This window comes from Phascolarctos cinereus, unplaced genomic scaffold (genome assembly GCF_003287225.1).
Source record: "Phascolarctos cinereus isolate Bilbo 61053 unplaced genomic scaffold, phaCin_HiC Scaffold_4;HRSCAF=312, whole genome shotgun sequence".
Lineage (NCBI taxonomy): Eukaryota > Metazoa > Chordata > Mammalia > Diprotodontia > Phascolarctidae > Phascolarctos > Phascolarctos cinereus.
The window spans coordinates 416,567,504-416,587,955 of record NW_027555847.1 but is presented as its reverse complement, the minus strand read 5'-3'; the positions used below and the strand labels follow the sequence as shown (position 1 = coordinate 416,587,955).

Sequence of the window (20,452 nt, the reverse complement as noted above, 5' to 3'; positions counted from 1 at the left end):
TTCCATCTGATGTTTTTTTTTTTAGGTGAAATGATTGCTGAGCAATCATTCAGAACACCACATAAAAGCACTGATTCTCATGTTTCAATAGCTGAAATAACTGGAAATCAATTGCAAATAATAACAAAAGGAACAAAATAATGTGAGATATTTGATTTGTTAATTAATAAACTGCTTAGCCATTTGTATCCCTGCTTCCCTCAAAACTCCCACATCTGGGACCACTTGAATCCCACCTGGAGGTTTGATCCTGTGTTAGGTTCTGAGACCAATACAAATTAATATGAATATAAATAGCTTTAGATCAACAGCTCAGCATGGAGTCAGTCTAGCAGTGTGTCCTTCTGTGACCTGGATAACTACACAATTGGGTTACTGACTTCCCTATGACAAAATCCTCATATTGCATTCCATTTCAGTAGTAAATTAGTAACTTCCTTGTTCCACTAGCGCTGAGATCCTGTATCATAAACAGTTCCTCCAACAACTGGACTTCCTGATCATGAACCCAGTATCTGCATGACTTGGTTTCTAGCATCTGTCCTTAAGCTGACTTTCTGCCTAGCAGACTCTGGCATATGGATACATATCCCAGATATTGGACTCAGTATGGGCTTTTGACAGAGGATTTTTCTCAAAATGAACTGATCTCCAAGTCTGGTGCCTACCTTCAGATCCCCATCTCTGGGTGCCTATTCTTTATAAAACCATCACTATATGCTTTTCCTCTGTCCTGAAATCTGAACTATTCCTACACTTGTCTAGGTCCAGTTTTCCTAGTTTATTTATCCTACCATCAATAAGCATTAGTCATCATAGTTGACATTAGTCAACAACAAGGACCAATCATAAAACCTCCCCCTATTCTGGAAAACCATTGCAGGTTTGAAGATAATACTTTATGCCTAGAATCAACCTCATTTGAATTGATATCTGGTTATCTTTAAGCAAATATTTCTTTTAGTATTGGCAACCTCTAATTTACTTCAGTGGCATATAGACTATAACTGGAAGGATATAGAGAAGATTAGAATCTACTCTGGCCAAGGATGACACACATACTTGTGAAATGTCCTATATTTTTCTTCCACAAAGTCCTACTCTTATGCCTTATCCACAAGTGGAGGTGACCTTGGGTTCCCAAAGGGTTTCCAAAGGCACTGAATTTGGTTCTGCCTAATGTACCAATCTAGCTATGGATGCTCAACTCCAGAAAGTTGGTTCTTAATGACGATTATTTTTTTGGGAGGTGGATGGTGGAAGGCTATGGCAACTCACGATATAATATTTTCAGGTAAACACATTGTTTCCCCTAAAATATAGAATGTTTTTATGTTCGACTGTGTGCTAACAGAAAAAAGTACTAAAAATGGGATGTCCATTTTTAGTTGGTATTATGCCACTTAGAACCATTCATTCAGCAATTATTTATAGAGCTCTCACTGCACAAAAAAGTTATTCTATGTGGAGCTTCCTATTTAACTGGGATTTATACAATGACAATTATTTCTAATGAGCAGGGACCTCAAAACTGGAGTCAATTGGCTACAAAGAGGGGTGTTCTGGAGCCAGTTCAAACCAACTATTGAAAGCTGGTTGTTATCTTTTCAATGTAAGCATTTGCACTTTGGAATCAGCAAACACTACAAAGAAAGACTTGTTTTATTCATCCATCCATCCATCCATCCATCCATCCATCCATCCATCCATCCATCCATCCATCTATCTATCTATCTATCTATCTATCTATCTATCTATCTATCTATCTATCTATCTATCTATCTATCTGCCTCTCTGTCTATCTATCTATGATTATCTAAACTTAAAGTGAGGGAGAAAATGTTAACAACAGATTAAACTTAAAAAAATGTTTTGTGTACATATCCCCTCAACCCCCAGTGGACTGTTAAATTTTTACTAGCAGATTGTTGGCTACAAAGTGTACTTCAATACTTTTCCTTTATTTAGGAAGTTTTTCAGAAGTAAAACAACAACAAAAAATAGCCTTTAGTAATTCAAATAGAAGAAGGCTGTACTCATAAAATAGCTATGTGTTTTGAATTGAGCTACTGATTTAGAAGGCATTATCAACAAGAAAAAGGTTATATGTATGTATGCCCATTACCCTTGCACAAATACAGATCACCCTTAACCCCAGCCAGCTGTCTTCCAAACAAGTGCTATTGGTCACAAGGGGGAAAGGTGATAGACTATAGATTCTGATACCCAAACACATATATCTTATTGATGATAAATCATTAACATCATCTTTCTAAATGAAAACCAGCAGCACTCTTGGAGGGGATTAGAAAATACCGATATCATTTGTTTCTATGAGTTTATATAAATCTAGTTTTAATTTCAAAACTAACATTTGTTGTCTTTTCCACATTTTTTGTTAAACCGAAAAAAGTTTAAAGTCAGCTGAGGAATGAATTTGGCTAATGTCCACTTCTTGGTGTCTATAATTATGTTATGGGTTTGGTTTTGTTATTTCAAAGGCTGTTTATTTTCCTCAAGGTAATATGCCTGAAAATGAGGTAGATGTCACTAAATCAGTGGTGGTGAGTTCATGGCCCAGATAACTAGGCTTTTCTAAAGCATGAATAACAAAGTAAAAAAGGGACTACAATTACAATTAAACTGATTTTAACTAACATTTATTAAGTATCTTCTATGTGCCAGGCACTATGCTGAGCCCTGAGAATACAAATTAAAAAAAAGAAAGGCAATCCTTTCCCTCAAGGAGTTTACAATCAAATGAAAATCACACAGATTCAATTGTGTAAGCTTCTCCAGCAACATTTTAAAATGAAATTAATATTAAGCATTGATTAAGGTTGCATTTCATAGCATTTGAGTGGAGCAATGATCACCTTGACCAAACCCCTCATTTTATAGATGTGGAAGCAGAAGCCCTAGAATTACCCAAGACCCCACAGTCTATAAATGACAGAACCAGGAGCAGGCTTCTTTAAAGATAACTTTTTAGTTTTCCTTATTATGCCACCACTGCCTTCCCATGAAGAAAATATTTGGAAAAAAATTGCTAAAGTCATCTAAGGAATAAAAGAGTTCTTCACTTCCAGAAATTAAAAAAAAAGCTCTAGTCTGAAGAGGCCCACCATCCTCATCCTCAAACATATGCCATTTTGATTAAAATGCTATCATGAAGCCCTAGATCAGAAAACAAAAAAGCCAACAGAAATCTGTCACCCACTACAGTTTCACGATAAACGCCAACAGATATTCAGTAATTGTTAATATAAACCTGTTATTTTTCTTAGGGTCAAAGTTAAAAAAAAAATAACCCTGAATCATTTTGAAAGCAAAAGTTTTTCTGGGGGTGTATGTATTCCTTTGGCTTTGGAATTTGCAAACAGTTTGAGGCCAAAAGACATAAGATGCATTGCTAAAAAGGGACTGAGAGTCATCAGATGTTGTCATACAGAACCAAAGCTGAGAGATGCTAAATAACTTACACAAATCACACAGGGAGCAGTAGGAAAAGAACCAAAACATTCTGACCATAGATTTAATAGGCAGTTTTCAGTCAGCTAGATGGCTCAGTGCACTGAGTTAAAATCTAGCCTCAGATACTCACTAGCTGTGTGACCCTGGGCAAGTCACTTAACTTCTGTTTGCCTAATCCACTGGAGAAGGAAATGGCAAACTACTCCAAGTATCTTTGCTAACAAAACCCCAAACAGAGTGATGAAGAGTTGGACATGACTAACCAATCAGTCCATAGACTTGAATTCTTAGTACTCCCAGGCAATGCTTATGTTGCTCATATAGGGGAACATTTGGCTTTCCTTCCACCTTTCTTATTTTAATCTTTTTCTCAGAACAAAACCTAAGGACAGCAAGGAAAGGAAAGCTATGTCCATGACATGTCCATAGGCATTCCTGCCTTTTTTCCAATTAAAAAAAAGTTTCTCTTGTCAGACATCATTGCAAACTCCACCCAAAAGGTAGATTAAACAATAATAGTGGTGATGAAGTGTATTTTCTACCCTTCTTTAGTAACCTCTGTAATCTTCCAGTGGTTTTAGAACATTGCTTATTAAAGGAACAATAACTTCAAGTGAATACCTATATTTTGTAAAACAGTTAAACTGAACAAAACAGCAGTTTGTATTTTATCATAGAGGCAACAGTTATGAAAGTTTCTGGAGCAGAGAAATGATAAGAAATGATAACCCAATGCTGTTTATTACTATGATTGTTGTTGTTGTTCTTCAGTTCTTTGTGAGCCTATTTGGAATTTTCTTGGCAAAGATACTGGAGTGGTTTGTGATTTCCTTCTCCAGCTGATTTTACAGATGAAGAAATATATATAGGCAGTATCTCCATTTCTTTTCTGTCCTTGAAGTGCTGGGGCTGCTCGTGGTTCTGATTCTTCTCTTGAACAGCCTGGGAGCTTTGACTTGCTCAGTTTTTTGCCTTGACTGGTTTTCTTTTCTTCAAACAACCTGGCAGGCTGCACTAACTTGGGTATTAGTATTGTAATGCCAAACTCAGACCAGCTTAGCCCATTGCAGCTCAGAACTCCCAAGCTCCACAAATCTGCCAGCTTCAGCCTCCCCAACTGACCACATGAAGTTTAAAATGAATTTTCATTTTTAAAGGGAAGTAGAGGACTAAAGAACCGTGATCAATTGGGGACTTGTAAAGAATAGCCATGGGAATTACTGTTCAGGGTAGTTGGGAGAGGGGATTGAGGTTAAGGCTTAACATTTTAAGATGGTTTTCCATTTACTCAAGTGTATAGTCCCCAGTGTGAGCAAAATAAATAACTATTTAAGCTATATCATTAGCAGGGGGACTGTCTTCCTCAAAGGGAAATGGCATTCATTTCCACTAAACCATATCCTGAGAGTTACAGTCTATTAGCCAACCCTCAGTGACTTTGCAGTGTTACTTTTCCATAGCTGCGGGCAGCCATCAGCCCTGCATCAGCACCCCAGTACAGAATCACAAGTGATTTTCCTGGCAAAACCCACAGACACGAACATAACATTATTTGGTATTTGGGGTTTGTCGATTTCCTGAAATAAAAAGAATAAGAATAAAAATATTGGATTCAGGCTTTTGCCAAAAGAAATTAGGATGTGGCAAATAATAGCACTTGTCTCAGTGGGGATGCATCCAAAGGCTACATTGTGGGGCCATATAATCATAGACTGTTAGAGTCAGGAGGAACCTTAGGGATCATCTGGTCCAGCTCCCATTTTATGTCTTCTTTCTTCACCAGCCCAATGCAGCAGTACAGCAGCTGTCTGACCAGGGGCACTCTGGCAGAAAAGATCATGTCATGTTTACTTGAAAAATACTTCCCTCTCTTTTCTTAGTATATGCTTACTGCCAAAATAGAGATATGTGTGTGTTCTTGGGAACACAAATGTGCCCCTTAGTTGAGCCTTTAAGAATCTGGCTAAAGAGTTGATTAAAAAGTTGGTTAAAGCATGAACAGAATTAAAACAAATGTCATTTTTGCTTTCAACTCATACACCTCTCCTGCAGTCCTACTGAGCCTTTGAAAAGTTCTACACCTGCTGAGAAGCAAAAGGAAATAGTATAGAGAAAAAAAATCAAATATTTTCTCTTCCATTTCTCTTTTTTGAATTATAATAATTTGGTGAATTCAAAGAACATGTGCCACTCAACATTCATTTATATTTATAGTGTTGTTATTTTAAATCAGTAATGGATTCCAAACAGAGCTGGCTTAGTGAGGTTGTTAAGGTAATAAATTTTGCCTCCTTTCTCTTCAGACTAGCTTTTCTTCCTAGTTCCATTCCTTCAGATACTCATACTTTCAGAGGATCACACATCTAGAACTGAAAGGGAACTTAGAGATCATCTAACCTCCTTATTGTACAAATAAGAAAACTGAGGCCCGGGAAAGTTAAGTGATTTGCACAAGGTCATGTGGGCAGTAAGTATCAGAGATGGGATTTGAACCCACATTCTGGTGCACTGAATGCTCTATCACTCTGTTTTCTCTATGTTACTTATTTCCTTATCTCTTCCAGTCTCACTAAAACCAGCTTTCAAGAAATTCAGTTTAAGGCTCTTTAACAATACTAAAAACACTTATTGAGTTCTACCTACATTCAGGGCACCATGCTAGGTCCTGAGGATATAAAGACAAAATATGGAAACTTCTGTAATTAGTGAGGTTACAACATTGTGTGTGTGTGTGTGTGTGTGTGTGTGTGTGTGTGTAGGGGGGTGATTTCATTATCGATTGATATTTCTTTGAGCTATACATTTCTAACAGATGTTCAATTTCAAATAAACAGACATGGTTGATAAAGGCAGCGAAAGCCTTATTTTGCTCTATCATATTCTTGACTGCCATGAGTCTTATGATTTGCATCCCGAAGACACATTTTAACTAGGAAACCATCTATGAAAATGGATGATGGTGGCATCATATATTAAGTTTCTCACCCTACATTCTTTTCTGATCTTATTTATTTCCTGAATACACCTTCTTTTAATTGGACTAGAGCCTCTAATTATTAACCCAAGACAAATCACTTTCCATCTCTGCTCTCATCTGTAAAATGGGGATAATGACATATGCAAAACATATCTCATAGGTTTTTACATGGAACACATTTATTAAGCCAAGCAGTACAAATCAACAATCAATGAACATTTATTAAGCACCCACTATGTACCAGGCATTATGGTAAGTGCAGCAAAAGACAGTTCCTGCCTTCAAGGACTTCATGATCCAATAGGGGAGAGAACAAGCAAATAACATGTGCAACCAACCTATATACAAGATAAAGAAGAAATAATTAAAAGAAAGAAGGCATTAAAATTAAGAGGCTTGGCAAAGGTTTCCTTTAGAAGATTGAATTTTAGTTGGTACTTAAATGAAGTTAGGAAAGCCTGTAGGCATAGTTGAAGAGGGAAAGCTTTACAAGAATGAGGGACAGGCTGTAAAAACACCTGGAGCAGAGAGAGTGTCTTAATCACAGAACAGCCAGGAGGCCGGTGTCACTGGATCTAAGAATATATAGTAGGGAGTAAGATATAAAAAGACTGTAAAAAGAGGAGGGGGCTAGGTTATGAAGGGGTTTGAAGGCCAAACAGAACCACTAGAGTTTGTTGAGTGGGGCAGGGGGTTGACATGGTTGGATGTGAGCTTTGGGAAAATCACTTTGGTTACTAAATGGACAATGGATTGGAGTGGAGAGAGACTTGAGACAGGTAGACAACTACTCTGTGAGATATTTATTACTATCTCCCCCTTCCTTTTTTTTTAATAGATGATGACACTGAGGCTTAGAAAAGTTCAATGATTTGTTCAGGGTCACACAACAGGCTAGTATGCACGCAAGTATTTGAAACCAGGTTTTCCTAATTCCAAGTCCACCATTCTATTATACCATGGTGTCTCTTGAATTAATCAAATGGGTTAATAAGCAAGTAGGGGGTAGGAGGCCACATTAGAGGTGAGAGAAGGAAAACAAATCAGAAACTTTACAGCAAAGTCCAATAGGAAAGTGCAGAGAAAAGAGGTTCTCATTTCAGGTGCAGGAGTCTGGTACCATATATGAGACAAAGGGCCAAGCTAGATGAAGAAGGTGGATTCAGTTTTCTCACTACATTGAGGGCTTCCCAGCTATGTATATGTTATAAACCAAGCTATGGACACCTAGGGAAGGTCTTCCAGCCTTACTCAAACTCCTTTCAGCTGGAGACTTCTCATGCTATTGCTGCCTTCCTTAACTTCTATTCAATCTATGAGGGAATGAATGCTGTCAGATTTAAATTTATCTAAATTGTTACTTGATGGTATTTAAATTTTGAGACTCAACCTGTTCAATCACAGAATAACTATAAACCAATGAATATTAATACTAAAGGGCACTTTTTTAGTTCAACTTCCTTATTTTACAATGAAGAAACGTATTTTAAAAAAAGAGTGGTTTGTGCAATTACAAAGCTATTAGTAGCAGAGATAGGGCTACACCCAGGTTTCCTGATTCTCAATAACTTTTTTCAGTGTTGTGCTATCTTTTATAGATTTTGAATTTATTTGTTTCAAGCTCTAAGGGAAATTCCCTGGTTATAATATGCTAAGATGTGTAAACAAGTCTGTGATTACCCTAACCATAATGCTCCACAGTTTCATTGACTCCAATAAAATTTTATCTCAATAGTTAATTTTTTAGATAGAAGAATCCCAATTATTTTTAATATGTCCATATAGAGCAATTTCTCTTCCTCAACCATTCTGTTAATTATTATAATTGGGTTCTCCACCTTCCCCCACCTCCTTCTCATATATATTTCTTGATATACAACAATAAGAGCTGTATATAGTATTTCAAGGATGGAATATTCATAGTTCTGTACAGGGTAAGAAAATGCCTTCTGTTTTGTGTTTTGTAATCTTCCTGATGGATTATATCTAGATGTGTTACAACTTCCTCTACCCCATTCCAACAAGACCATCATAGTAAAAGAGCTTATGACTAGAAGCCAGTAGCTATAAATGTGGTGTGATACGAAGTGTGTAGAAAGTTCTTCATTGTTCCTTTACCACATTTTAAGGATTTTTTTAATTTAGACATAAATATTTTCTATCTAGGATAACATACTAGGCCCTTATCTGTCACAACCCTTTGCAAACAATAATTTATCAAATTAGCTATCCAGTCTTTAGGGTGCTCAATCAACCAATCGCTCAGTCAAAAAGCATTTATTTATTAAGGCCTTATTAGGTGCCAAACTGCCGTGCTAGACACTGGAGATACAAGGGAAAAAAAATGAATTGATTGTTCTCAAGGATCTTACATTCTATTCTTTTTTTCTCCTAAAGTGAAATGTAAAACAAAAACAAAAACAAATAGATATGGTTTGTCTGATAGATTCTTGGGAGGGAGGACAAACAGAGTGGTTTAGTAATCCTTCACTAGCAACTCAGGAAGACATTACTACTTGTCATTTTCCTTATGGTATTGTTTTATTTATTTATTTTTTAAATGTAGGACACATACAGCCATGCCTTTAGCTAAAAGTAAAACAAATATACAGTTAAATGAGAAGTGTTCTAAACCAGGATAGGTGATACCCTGAAAGCCCCCACTTCCTTGCTTATCAGCAGAATAAAGGCAAAGAGTAATCCTATTTGTCTCTACATTTTGATTTCAGAAGTATTTTCAGACAGGACAAATATTTTGTGAAAAAGAAATTTTTCTTCTTTCCTCTGTCTGCCTCTCTTTCTCTCTCTCTCTCCCTCTCTCTCTCTCTCTCTCTCTCTCTCTCTCTCTCTCTCTCTCTCTCACACACACACACACACGTATATATGTGTGTATATATGTATATGTATACATATATATGTATGTATGCATGCTTGTGTATACATACACACACACACACATACTTCTTGTCTTCCCTTATTTAAGTGTAGGGAGTTAGGGGTTATATTTGTATCTACAGTGCCTAGTGTGTAGTAGTTACTTAATAAACACACACATATATACACATATAATATGCATATGTGTATAGTTATAAGCAAACATTTATACAATATCTTTTACAATATTTTAGTATGTTCAGATGACAAATGATTACTGACTTTATTTTTAAGATTTACAAGCAATTCTTTATAATTTTGGACCTAATTCCTATGCAGAATCAGAATTTGGAATGTGGCCCATACACTAACAAACTGGCCTTACAAACACTCCATATCAAAAAAAAAAAAGAAAGAAAGAAAGAAGAAATTAATGTGGGATACAATGTAAAAGAGTTAAATTTTCTCTAAAAATAAACTACATAAAATGAAAGCATGAATAAAATATAGGTGACCAAGAACAAATATTGGATGCCTTATTTGAATTATGGAATATGATAGATTATCATATAAAATAATCTATAACATATTATTTGATACAATCATGATACATGTGCAAAATTGTCTGTTTGCTCATTTGATTAATCATATATCTCTCTTCATACCCTAAATTGCAGATCTTTAAACCACAGAACAGTGGCGAGTTATTGACAGGTCTTAGGTACATGCAACAGAAATAGAAAGAATGGGGGTATTGGACATGAATAAACAAACATATCTGCAGGATTAATGTAAGAAGTGTTTGGTTATGTTCACCAGAACCAACTTTCAAATACTGAATTATATATCTTGGGGAACAAAAATAAAAGAAAACAAACACAGCATGGTAAAAAGATTTCAAAAGATTCACCAACAGGGCTTATAGCAAGTAAATTCATATATCTGTTCATACATTTTTTTCATTAAGAATAGAAACATGTTGGACAGAGATAACTTTTTTCAACCATGAAGTGCAATTTGACATGATTGTTATTTCTGGCACCCAGAGTCTCTGTACAGAGCACCATAAAGTACACAGAGCTGAGCCAAGAAAGGACTTCTGCCAGTCATTTCCAGGGAATCAGAAACTGAAACATGAACCTCTCTCCTCTTCTGTAAACATACTCAGAGGTTCAATATATCAGGGAAAAATCTTCATCTCAATTTACCAGCATTTGTAATGCTCAAAAAGTCCATTCATTCTATGAAACACTATGTATCACATAGTTGTTAAAGTGACAGTAGTGGGTAGCTGAACCTGAAATTTGATTTTTTTTTTCTACTCCACTCTGTCCCATGAGCACTGAATTTTGGTACAGAGCCTATGCTTTGATGATTCCTTCCCAAGCTCTGCCATCCCACCAAAAATTAATTGAAATTTCAAGGTCCTTTGTTGTCCTTGGCTATTAGGTGGTAGAATGTTTAGAACACTAGACTTGGAGTCAGGGAGAATTGAGTTCAAATCCTGTTTTGAAATTTACTACCTGTATGACGCTGGGCAAGTACCTTGAACTGTCTCAGCCTCAGTTTCCTAATCCATAAAATGAGGGGGTAAAATCCAATGCCCCTATGGTCTTAACTCTAAAACTATGATTTTGCAATCCATAGATGCCTTTCAATGATATCTCTTTTTCAAGTGGTGGTATAGTGTATAGAATCCTGTAGTGAGAGTCAGGAAGACCTGAGTTAGAATCCTGTCCCACTCACTAGATGTCTGACTCTGGTCAAGTCATACACTTTTTGAAACCAAGGTTCCTAATTTGTAAGATAAGGGGATTGGACTCTGTCCATTAAGGTCCTTTCCAATCCATGAGCCCAAGACCTCCTTCTTTAATCAAAGCTTCCCCTAACACAATTGCCCTTGAAAACATTTGTTATTTTAATAAAGTGTTGATATTACCTAAGATAATCATGACCTGATCATTTCCCTATTTTTGTGAATCTCTTAAGTTTTTATTCCAACAAGGCAAATAAAATGATCATACTGATTGAAATTAATGTCTCCTAAGACGCTAATAATCATAGGCACCAGATTTGTCTTGTCTCACGGCTGACATCAAAAAGGAACACTGAATTGTAGTAATGTGAAGTTCTGATATTGCATAAAAAGCTGAATCTCCTTTTGGGAAATTCCTGTTTGTTCCTAGCTCATCAAACTTAATTGCATTTTACATGCCACATAGTGTGTCTTGAGAAATCTACTCCTTTTACTTTAATCATAAATCAACAAAAAAGAATAAAAATATTTTCAGCTCTCTCATAATCTGAGCATGAATGGAAAAGTACATGGTAGAAATAACTTCTCAGAAGCAAAATGAAAACTCAGATTTGGCTGTTGGAAATGGAACAAGCTTTCCATCTGATTTTAGATGGGCTCCATGATAAACTAAGATTTCTTGTTTAACTTAAAAAAAATTCCCGTAATTCATATAAGAGGCATTGTGGCATGCATAGTAAATAAAGGGCTAGGCTTGGAGTCAGGAAGTTCTGGGACTGATGCATCCTAGCTATATGCCCATGGGCAAGTCATTTAAAACTCTTTTTGTCTCAGGCAATGCTCTGGGACTGGAAGTTACAGAGAAGTTGCTGATTTACATTGGTTTAAGATATTTCCACACTGATATTTTTATATCAATGGAATTATAGGTCCATACCTTCCTAAATTTCTGTTTTCCCATGTCTGTTTTACACACATCTTAATACAATTCAATTCAACAAACAAGCACGAGCCTACTCTCTGTCAGTGCCTGTACTCGCAGTGTACCACAAACATTTAATTTACATATATTGTTCTAATTATTTACATTGTTGAATTGGCAAGACAAAAAGTAAAAGGAGGTTTATGTCTTCAATATTTTGCCCAGTATATCACTAACATAGAAGAATATGCTTTACTGGTATTTCTTTAAACAGATTACACACATAACTTTATAAACATATGTGTGTACATGTGTGTCACACGCATATGATATAAAGTGGCATGTATCACTAACTCCCCTTTATCAGTAAATCAACCCGTCAGTTGAATGCCTTCTCTGTACATGTTCTGTGCTAGTCCCCACAGATACAGATATAAGAAATAAAGCATCCTGTTCTTTTAAGAAACACATTCTATGGAGTGACACAATATATACATGTATGTGTATTATATATGTATTTTGAAAAACTGAAAGAAAGCCAGTTTGGCTAGACCCTATGGTTTGCATTGGGGAAAATGTCTGATGAATGATACTAGACAGGCAGGCTGTGGCCAAGCTGTGAAGTGCTTTAAAACCAAAGAGAGGAGCTTAGATTTTATCTCTGAGGCAATAGGGAGCAGCTACAGTTTATTAAGTATGGAGGGGAATGACATAGTCAGAAATGTGCTTGAAAAAGAAAACCACTCGGTTGTCTGTGTGGAGGATAGATTGTAGTGGGGAGTTACCTGAGGCAGGGAGCTACTTAAATAGTCTAAGTGAAAGTTGATGAGGGAAGAAGGAGTAGTAGTGGTAGTAATAGTAGTAGTAGTAGCAGCAGTAGTAGTAGTTGTAGTAGTAGCAGTAGTATCAGGAGGCATTACTCAGAGCTATGAGAAGCATAGGGAGTTATATCAGTGTATTCTGCTAGTACTTGTAACACTGATAAAAAAGTAGATAATCCCTTTTAATTACAAGCAAACAAAAATATCAACCTCTATGTTTCTTGTTTCAAAATTCTTTTTTTAATCCTCTAATTTTCTTTTTCTTCACAAAATCAGCAATGTAGTTTTAAACTAAGGAACTAAATCTTACTCAAACACACAAAATAGGTTGGGTTTTTTTATTACATTTTTCATTATTTCTAAAATAATGTGTTTGTGGTATTGTTTTCTAATGGTCATCCTCCAAAAAAGCCTTCTCCATTGCTTTTTGCATTTTATACTTCAATATATATTAGTTAATTTAAAATCAGATTAAGTTTAAAATTTTTATTTGTAAATGAGTAATTAGAACTCATGTTAAAAACAGATACCCAAATTCTATTGTTTTGATGTCTGGTCATAAAAGGGGAAAATAATTTATATGATTGGTCTCTGGGAAACCAACTTTATCAGCATGCTTTTTTGTGGGATATAGGTTATCAATATGCAAGGTCTGCAGGAGTACAAATGACAAATGGAAATATTCAATTATTCACAATACATTCAGAACCTGACCAAACCACCACCACCACCACTGCTACTACTACTTCTTCTTCTTCCTCTTCTTCTTCTTCTTCTTCTTCTTCTTCTTCTTCTTCTTCTTCTTCTTCTTCTTCTTCTTCTTCTGTAGCTGGGAATTATCAGCCAGTTTGGATTAAATACCAATATTCAATGACATGATTTATGATATTCTTTTTTTTCTACATTCTAGTTAAGAATTTTATTCTGTAACTATATCTGGTATACACCACATTTAAAAACAAATTCAACATACAAGATATCTATCAGATAATTTTTTTGTAAATTTAATTAAGTCAGGTCTCTCTCTCACACACACATTGAGCACAGCAACTCCTAATGGCGCCAGAAGACACATTATTCACCCTATCCTTAATGAGATAGTAGTGTACTGAATACAATATGGTAATATTAAATAAATTCAGCTAACTCTATCAGGCAGTGTCTTAGGGAAGGACTTTCATGGGTCACTGTAGTAAAAAACCTGGTCTTCAAATAGGCAGTTACAAAAACTCAGGTTTTTTTTTTTTTAGTCAGAGATTGCTGTAGTCTACCTAAACTCATAGGAGATTGTCTTAAACCAGAATATTGATGTTTTAAACATACTATAGCATATATTCCTGACTCAAAAGCCAGATGTATTCATTGGAATAGGGCACCCATTGCTGGCATGCCAAAAGATGTTCAATATTCAACACCTTGATGGATTTGTGATCTCATGATGTAGCTATTCACTTGAATGTTTCAGACTACAATTAACCTACCTTTTCTTGTCCTGTGTTGTCCAGGGGGGATAGCCAGCAGCTTCCCATTGTTCTATTGATATTACATAAGTATCAGTGCAACATGCTATACATCTGTTATCCCTTACTCTCTCATTCTCACTCCATGACTTTCCTACCTCTTTTTCTAGGAATATATCTTCCTGATGTCTTTTATGCCACTTTGTATAATCCACTGTTAGTAATATGCTATAGACTATTTATACTCACTGTTTCTTTTTATTGCTTTTTCAGTGACTCATAATTTTGACCCCTTAGAGATTGTGGTATTTCATGACTCATAGCCATATAACATCAGCAGAAGAATATTAATGTTAAAAAGATGGTTTTTTTTTCAGGGAGAATCTTAGGGTTATTAAAAGGACTGTATAATTTCCCAAATGCAAACTAATGCCCTTTTTCCTATCCAATTCTGGGTCAAGTATGCTGTTCATTTACTGAGTCTGTCTAAGACATATGTACTGATCTATCAGGTTTATGGGCTATCCATCCAAATTAAGTAAATATCACAGTTTGGTCAATAGGTATCCTTTATCTACAGTTTTGTTTTTGTTTTTCCCTGTGTCCATAATGAGGAAAAGAAAAACTTTGAAGTCACTACAGATCTCATTTAGGAGACTGAAAAATTCACGGGCTTAAACTGAATAGTATAATATAATCTGAAGATTGTAGTCTGTCTCTAGGACCTCATCACCTACAAGGCAATCACTGTTCCTTTTGTACTCTTTACGGGATTCCTCCATGATGGTAGCACACGCCTTTGGTGGGCAAAAAGTTCCTTAGTTTATGCCTCATTTGGCAGTAATACTCTTAGGACTATTGGAAGAGAATCCTTAAGTCTTCATTTTGCTCTAAAGATACTTTTTTTTTACAGTAGACAATAAACATGACAGAATCTTTTCTTCTCTACACCTTTCTGTCAATTGTATGACTATAAAGATGGTGTTTGCTGTACAGTATCATTTTTTCAAAAGTCTACCTGCTCCCTTCTTATAATTTCATCAAGGGTGCTGCAGACATATGTTTATATTATTCTGATAAAGATTTTGCACAGATGGGGAAATAGGGTTGTGGGTTCTTAATATTTCTACAAGTAGCCATGAGGGGTTCGAATACTAAAGATTTTTTCTCATGTTATAGCATTCTGGATGAATTGCCCTTTTACTTTGGCCATATTGGCCTACTCACTGTTCCACACACTTGGCATTCTATCTTTGCAGTGGCTTTTTCCTACGCTGAAAAGTCACTGCCTCTTTACCTTCATTTCTCACCCAGCTGTACTTTGCAATTCTCCAGAACTTCTTCATTCTGCAAGATCACATCAGGCCTGGACCACAAAACTCATGAGCCCCAGAGGTACTCCCCTCTGCCCTTTGCTTTTCAGCCTCCTTCTATATGTCTTCCTCCATTAGACTGAAAACTTCTTTTGGGCAAGAATTGGCTTGTACCTCTCTTTTTATCTCCAGCACTCAGCACAGTGCTTAGCACATAGTAGATGCTTAATAAATGTTTATTGATTGACTGACTACTATTAATCATCTAGTATCACAGTACTCCCTTTACTGAACAGTATTGGAGAAATGCTGACAAATTGTTATTCCTAAATTCACTCTTTTTAATATTTCTTACTCCTTAAGAGAGTTCTGTCATTGCCTTACCTGATACAGGACAGGTTATAATGACTAAGATTACATCTTATTTTACATTCTTATATTTTATGGGATGTACTTTCTGATGTCATTTAGCTTATATATGAGATTTAGATGACTCGTTTTCAAGTCACAATGTAGAATGTATTAAAAATGAATGCTATTCATTAAATGTTGATTCTTGTCAATTTCAACTCTAAAACTTGAGTACTTTCTGTGCTGTCCTTGATTTTCAGGTTCATCTTACATTTTAGTACATTTGTGTTCCACAATATATTTACTAAAGGTACTCCACAGAAAGGGCAGCTAAGTGGCACAGCATATAGACCTTGGGGCCTGGAGTCAGGAAGACTGGAGTTCAAATATGGCCTCAGACACTCACTAGCCATGTGACCCTGGGCAAGTCGCTTAACCCTGTTTGCTTCAGTTTCCTCATCTGTGAAATGAGCTGAAGAAGGAAATGGCAAACTAATATATTTTCCAAGAAAATCTCAAATGGGGTCATGAAGAGATAGACATGCCTGAAATGACTGAACAATGACAACAAAACTTCACAGAAAATCACCTATCTTCATGAGGTGGAGGAACTTTTGCCCTGGGGTCCAATATCTCTATTAACCTCTGGGAGAACCTCAGGCCACTCTCAATTTTACTCCCACCTCTCTGGCTACTTTCTTCAGTGCCAGGCATATAGTAGGTGCTTAATAAATGTTTATTGATTGACTGATTCATACCATGGTCAACCTCCTAACTGCTATTCATACAATTTCCTTATTGTTTCCCCAGTTCTGGACCTATGACCATGATCAAATCAACTGTGCCACTGTTGTTTTAGTCTCCTCTACTCTGGTTCCACTCAACAAACTGGTAACTTTCTGGATTAAAGTGTCCCTTTCTGCCAACCATTCCTCTATGTGTACTGTATCTTCCATTAAAATGTAAGCTTTATGAGGGCAAAGATTGCCTTTTCTTTTGTATTTGTATCCTCAGAACATAGCACTGTGGTTGGCCCATTGTAAATATTTAAACATTCATTTGTTCATTCATTCATTCATTCATTCATTCATTCATTCATTCATTCATTCATGCCTTCACTTAACTTCTTTGTTTCAAATTTGTAGTGATTAGATAGAAAAGGAAACTTGAAGGTCCAGTATCTAGTCCTAAAACTTCTATTTCTATGATTCTATAAAATCAGTATCTCACTATGGAGTTCTCCCTCTAATAGTGTAGACAGCATGGTTATCCAAGTCTTCTTGTCTTGTGCATCTTTTGCTCATAAATCTCCATGGAAGATCTTTCAGATGTGTTCCAGCCCTTCTTGGTTTTTTTTTTTTAATATTTTGTGGGTTCCAGTGGAGCACTCATTCTATCCATCCATTATCCCCCACTCTTGAAATTTGAACGGCACACACAACTTTTTTCCAATCATGGGTATCCTATATGGTACTTTCCCCACCTCTTCATTTATATGTGATCTCATCCCTTTGAAAGTCACCCACAATTTTGATTATGCAGAGACTGTGATGCTCCATGATTTGCAGACATATAACATCTCCAAGATAATGTGAATGTGAAAAAATACAGATTTTTTTTTTTAGTCAAGGAGCAGCTTGGGATCATTGAAAGCATTTAACCATATCTCAAATGCAAACCAGTCTATTTCTCCCCCATTGAGTCTTATGTACCAAATGAAATTTGTGCCTTCACTTAGCCTATACCAAAAAAGTAAAAAAAAATACTGATACTACCGATGTATATACAAATGAACACCATACATCTTCTCCTATGTTGTTATAAAGCAAAACACAAAAACATTCTGTTATAAAGTCAACTGACTTTAAATTTAAGCCTGTACCTCTTCAGAGAGCAAAGCACACCAGGAGTAAAAGCAAACATCCTCATTCCTCAGGAAAAAAAGTCTTGCTATAAATATGACTTAATAGAGGGAGGGGAAAAAAAAACAACCTATAAAATTTAAATATAAAAAATAATCCCTTTCAAACATATTTCTCACTTGACTCATTTTTTGCCTTTATTTAGGAAACAGTTGGCAGCTGAATAACAGCCAACTGTTTCCAGAAGCTTGTTCTTCAAGTCTACTATGTAATGTCCTAGTTCTTAGGCATTCCTTCTTTTCCATTTTCTGGCCATGCTGTTTCCTATATTCATTACACTTGAGGATGTGGGGTAACTCTCAATTTGGCCTAAAAGCTTCAACCCACTCATTATAGTAATAGTGTAATTACTATAACATTTGCTGTCTTTCCAAAATAAACCAGCAGAAAAGGAAACAGCTGAAAACAGGTAGTGGATGATCTTATTACAGACAAAGTCATCACTTACTATACAAAATAATGGATTCTCCTGTAGAAATGATGGAAAGAGGGTTCAACTTGGGAATCTGAGGCCTTGATTTCAAATCTTGGCAAAGACACTTACTAGCTATATGACCTTGGTTAAATAACTTCTCTAGGTCTGTGTCCTAGTCTGTAAAATGAGAATGTTCAATCTCAAAGGTCTCATTACTCTCTTAATCTGTGATCTTCTGATCCTCTGACTTCTGAGGTCCCTAAAAGTTCCAAATCTATGATCCTGGGTCAATAATTTCCAGGCAATGATGTGAGGATAATTTCTAAATTTACTCTATGGGAAAAAGAGTCCAAGGACCACATTAAAAAAAAAAAGATCAACTCTTTGTTATTTTAAATTACTGAAGGATAGGCATTATTCAATCTGACATACATGTTTAGCATATTCCATGTGTAAGGCATTGTGCTAGGCGCTGGAGATACGAGAAATTTCTTTGCCCTCAGGGCAATTACAGTCTAACCAGATTTGGGAAGAGATAAGACAGGCAGGAAAATAATTGGGACGCCAGGTTCGATGTCATAAGGGTAAAGGAGACATTCAAAGTAATATGAAAAATGTAAGGAGTGAGAGAAGTCACTTTGGTGGTGGGGGTGGAGCTCAACCAAAAAATGCTTCTTTGAAGTGGTACCACTTTAGGTGAACTCTGAAAGCAGAGAAGGGAAAAGCACATTTCAAATACGAGAAGCATGTGAGAGGGAGAGAGAGATAAGTCTTAGATTATGGCTCCAGTTGCAGGAAGGAAGGGAATGATTATGAAACAAAACTGAAAAGAGAAGGTTAGTGCCAGATTGTGGAGGGCCCTAAATTAAAAGTCAGACAAGAAGGTTGTATTGTATCATATAATCAATAGAGTTACTAAAGATGTTTGAGTATTTAAGAGATTTGGTGAAATATGTACATGGTTTCCATATTACTTTATGCTTCTAAAAACTTCAGGACAAAAAATTTATTCTCTGTATAGTAGGTTACCCCCATTTTGCAGCTTGGGTGATATAGAAAATTCATACAATTTACTCATATAAATACAAATTGCATAACACCAACATTTTAAATTCATGATAGAAATTCTGTACACTGAGAAATAATACTCTTCTTTTGTCATTTTGAAAATACAACTAGCTTTTGAAACAATATCCTTAGAACTTGGCCATTTTCCAAGAAATTATATGATAAGTAAAGTAACAACTGTAGGTGATACAAGATCTACATTATGAAATTCAAGCACACACATTTTTAATAAACAAAATTGTATTAATCATGCCTATGAGCAGATAAATGAGATACTCACTCATGAGAGAGAGATTAAAAATCACGTGGTTCTTACCCTCATGGAGCTTCTATTCTATTGGGTGGAAGACATTGCTACCTACAAATCCCATAGACACTACATAAGCAACATACTATAAAATAGAAAAAAAATAGTTGCAATTTTCTCTCCCTGCCTTTAGACTTTGTCCCTTTTTCCAGTGGTGTGCTAGAGCAGGCTATTACATTTTCATTGTGAGTATTTATGACTTGGATGTCAGCAAACACTACAAGCCAGGGCTTGATTTATTCTTTTGTAGACTGTCAAGACTGAAGAAAGTGATGGAAAAAAGTGAATAATGAAGAATAAAAAAAAAAAGCTTATCACACACACATTTTGTTTTCTGGAGAACTAATTGTTTAACATTTACCAGCACACTCTCCAAATGTAAAACACCGTGTTTATACAAATAGGAATCAGAGACATTCCCTATGCTCAAAAAGTTTACAACACACATGCACAAATAAAATAATGGCAGAATATGCTAAGTATCATAATAGAGTTTTAATAAAGAACTATGGAAGTTTAATAAAAGGAGAGATAACATCTGGTTGGTGAGCAGATGGTGGATTACACAAATCTTGCCATTTTTTAATAATAATATAATTGCTAACCATCAGGGTTTCCCAAGGCTCTGTCCTGGACCATCTTCCTTACTCCCTCTTTATTTCACTTGGTGATCTCATCAGCTCCCAGGATTTCAATTAATAGCTCTGTGCAAATGACTCTAAGATTTACTTGTCTAGCCCTAACCTAGCTTCCAACTTCCAGTCTCTCATCTCCAACTGCCTATTAAACATC

At 35.9% G+C, this 20,452-nt stretch overlaps 1 protein-coding gene and 1 non-coding gene across 2 annotated transcripts in view; one reads left to right on the top strand and one right to left on the bottom strand.

The window, feature by feature from the left end:
- FBXL7 (F-box and leucine rich repeat protein 7) overlaps positions 1–20,452 on the bottom strand; it is a 480,554-nt gene that overhangs the window by 201,181 nt on the left and 258,921 nt on the right. The window lies entirely within an intron of this gene.
- On the top strand, positions 980–1,084 carry LOC144457266 (U6 spliceosomal RNA). Its single transcript, XR_013486588.1, has one exon. It is a non-coding gene; the product is annotated as a U6 spliceosomal RNA (small nuclear RNA).